The sequence below is a fragment of the Brachionichthys hirsutus genome, chromosome 21 (assembly GCF_040956055.1).
Source record: "Brachionichthys hirsutus isolate HB-005 chromosome 21, CSIRO-AGI_Bhir_v1, whole genome shotgun sequence".
Taxonomy (NCBI): domain Eukaryota; kingdom Metazoa; phylum Chordata; class Actinopteri; order Lophiiformes; family Brachionichthyidae; genus Brachionichthys; species Brachionichthys hirsutus.
Genome location: NC_090917.1, coordinates 4,485,192 through 4,489,047, shown reverse-complemented (window position 1 = coordinate 4,489,047; position 3,856 = coordinate 4,485,192).

The window sequence follows — 3,856 nt, the reverse complement described above, 5'->3', positions numbered from 1 at the left end:
GACAGCAAATAATATTTCCTGGGAAGTGGATGTAACAGGGTACTTATCAGTTGCATTTAGCCATTTCATTATTTTGTAAAACAGACTGCAAATGGTGCTTATTGTGGGAGCTAAAAGAGAGCAGCTATGTGTGATATATAATAAGGTGTAACGTGATAAAGGTGCAACAGGTCTCTTCTGCTCTACTCGGTCCTTCTTGCTGTATCTGCATAATTATTTTTCTCAAACGTTCCTGGATTTCAACAAGCTTGCTTTTACTCACAGCAATATCTAATTGGCATTTACTCTGGAAATAAAAATCGAAGGGTCCGAGAACACGCCTTTGCCGCATTCTCTCCTGTTTCCCTCCTGAATAAATGTGATTCAAGCTCTTTAATTTCCCAAGAGAAGGAAAAGAGAACAGAAATGATTCTGGAAAGGAGGGAAAACAGAACTATGAAAGTCAAGAGGAAAGGAAGGAAGGAAGGACCACAGGCATGGCAGGAAAATAATAATAACAGTTTGTCTTATTCATTTTCAGGATCAGTGGATTCAACAATCCTGCAGCAATTTTAAGTTTATCGACAAGTATTATCGCAATACGGTCCGTCCATCCATCCATCCTTTTGCTTCAATGACCATTTTCTCTGTTGTGTTTCTTCTCTTTTACCCCAACCAAACATCGAAGGATCAGATTTTACAGCTTCTTCTTTTTTTTTTGTCCAGGCTCTGGGAATTGGACAGGCCTCCAGCAATCTGTTGTTTGTCAATTAGCTACACAAATTTAAGTGAGGATTAATTCTTTTATTTTGAGAAAGACGCTCATTCAATTAGGGGAATTGGTGCAAAAACGTTTTTAATTTCATGGGTTTGTTCTGCAATTCTGGTTAGATGTAAACAGATTTGAGGTCTGCTCCTTTGCTAATACTGACGACGACAAGTCCTCCTGTTGAGTCAGAGGGGGACGGCATGTGGGAGCTTTAGAAATGAACAATTAGACCCACTATCAGCATTTTAAAGTACCGAAGTAAAGTAGTTATAAAAGTTAGAAATAAATAAAAGGAATCCAAATAAAATGAGTTTCAGTCCAGAAAAGCTTTGAGAAATGTGAGTTTGGATAAAAATAAGCTATAATTGTAAAAGGTTTGTACAATGGTTAATGTCTTCCCATCTTTGGAAAGAGTTCTAATCTGGCAGTAAAAATAATAGTGTGGGTGGGCCACTGGTATGAAAGGCCATGAAATTAGGTTGCTTCCCATTGGATACTGTGAGACTGTGGTGGGTGGACCTTGGACCCTTATAGACAGTCCAGGGCAGACTGCCCTGAAATAAACATATGTACATTATTTTTCACCCTGGGAAACAACCAATATGTCTTAAATTAATGCTAATATGTGTATTTCTGACCTCATTTGAAGAAGTAAGAAGTTGAGAAACATGAAACTATTTAAAAGTGTTTCTATTACTATTTCTAGTAATAGAAACAATGTGAATACCAATAATAGCAAAAATGTTCAATAATGGTCAATATTATATGACAAAATTAGAAAGAAAACTGTTCTGGTCTAGATTCAACTATAAGAACCAAATAAGTGAGACATTTTAATGCTGGATGGTGGAACCAAAATAAATGTGGAAACCAGTGGACTGGGAGCTGTTAAATGTGATTAGCCAAACCAGAATATACTGTGTAATGCTATAGACTGTGTGACTCGTGTGTCCACTACCTAATGGGCACCATGCAAGGAAAGGCAAGTTTATTTGTATAGCACAATTCATATGAACCTGAGAAATACTATGCAAACAAAATATCCAATCTAATCTATACACCAAAAACGAAATCCAGTCCTATGTGGAAGTTGGTGAACCATACTGTCTTCCTAGCCTCTTGTGAGCTAGTGTCTCTTTTTGTAGATGTTGTAGCACACAGGATGGCACAGATGATCAATGCAGCACTTCTATACCTTTTATACATACCGAACTGAAGCAGAACAGCTGCAAGACAAATCTTCGCTGACACTTGTCAATAGCCAGATCAGTCCAGAGAGACTGATTACTCTGTTTTACAGGTACAGTGTGAGCAGTTAAGTCGTGGCTCGATGATCGAATGATGGAGAATGAGCACATCAAGCACCGGTTTTGGTTTCACATTGCAGGCGATTTAATCGTACGGCTTTAATGTGTGTCCTCTCTTTCATCAGGTGGAAAGATCTATTGCTGTTTCTTCCATGTCTCTCACATCTACGCCTCGGTTTCTCCTTGCTGCCATGGATCGTTATGGAGGACGATCATTAGGTGAAAACATTTGAGAACATATTCACAACACGTCCGCACCCCCCCCCCCCCCCCCCCACACACACACAGTCTGTCTCTGGTTATGCAATTATGTGAAAACATTAGAGAATACAATTGATTCAGATCAATAACTAATAAGAATATGACCTTCATTCACAGGCAGACTTACACAACGTGTTTTTATGTCTGGGTATTCCTGTCTCATGAGTAGGCTGTTTGTGTATTCCTCAGATCTTTATACTCTGACCGGCAGGCTACGAACTTTCTACTGTCCTTCACTTTCACCAAACTATTTGATGCATGTCCTGCCACTCATCCATTACCTAGCCCAAAGGTGCTACATAAAGCATTTAGAAATCAATAAATTACCATTTGCTCATTCGTTTAAAGTTATTAGGATAATTACTCTAAGTGAGCAAGACCATCAGCAGAAGGACTGGCAGCTCTTTAATTGCGCATTTGGGATTTTACTTCCCCTGCTGAGTAAACTGAAGGACTACTTTATTATAATTTATGATCAATACTTGAAATACATCATTTATCTTTAAAGCAAGGCATAGAAAAAACGTTGCTGAAGTTACTGTTGTCATGTCTGTATTTGACCTAACGCCAACGGTATGCAGCTTCAGGCAAAAAGGTTATTTCCTTTTAATCGGAATACAAATTTGCATGGTTAGTTTTTGTGTAGTTGTTTACAATATTAGCAGAAAACTACTTTTGTGCTTTATATAATTTTTTTCCCCATAATTGCTCTAATTCTTCTAAGAATTCTGCACAGTGAGTTCAGCTCTTATGTAAGCTAAAGTAAGGTTTGTGCTACTTTTGTTTTCTCAGTGAGGCGTTTAAGTCGGACATATCCAACCTTTGATTTCAATGAGTGTGACCTTTTGCTTGAACATAAGCACTTTCTCTGTCATGAATTTCTTTAAAATTCAGAAAACCTCTCGTTCAAATGTGAGACTTCTGGTTCTTGATTTCCATTTGATTGCAGATTTACATGTGACAAATAGACAAATTATCTATTTATTCAATGATCTATTTTCTCTCTGCAGATGTATTCCAGAATATGATTAATGCAGACCATAACAGGATCCTTAGTCGCCTCAGGTTCGTGCAGGACAAAATGTACCACGGTAAAGTGAGAGACGGTTCAACTGCCGCTAGTTGTCTGTCTCTACTTTTCGCGACAAGCAACACACGCACACCCATAAATAAACAAACATCACAATTAAGGCATACAATGCCAAAACAAATACAAGAACTCAACACTTCCCACTTTCTAATCCCATGAGTGTGAATTTAGCAGCAATCTCGTCAAAGTTGATCACGTAGCTCTTAACTTTCTCATTGTTTGTTTACACCAGTGGCAACACTGTTGGAAAGCAATTTGTGTGTGTGTGTGTGTGGGGGGGGGGGTGATTGCAAGTACCACACAGAAGGGATCTCTGGTCCGTCTCTATTAAAAGGTTCCCGTTTATAATCATGTCTGGAGGATGTGTTTGTTTTGTTTGTGCTGACCTCCCTGAGTACATGCAGATGGTGCTTGGAACAGCTGAGGCCAGCAGCAAGGATCCACATCAGC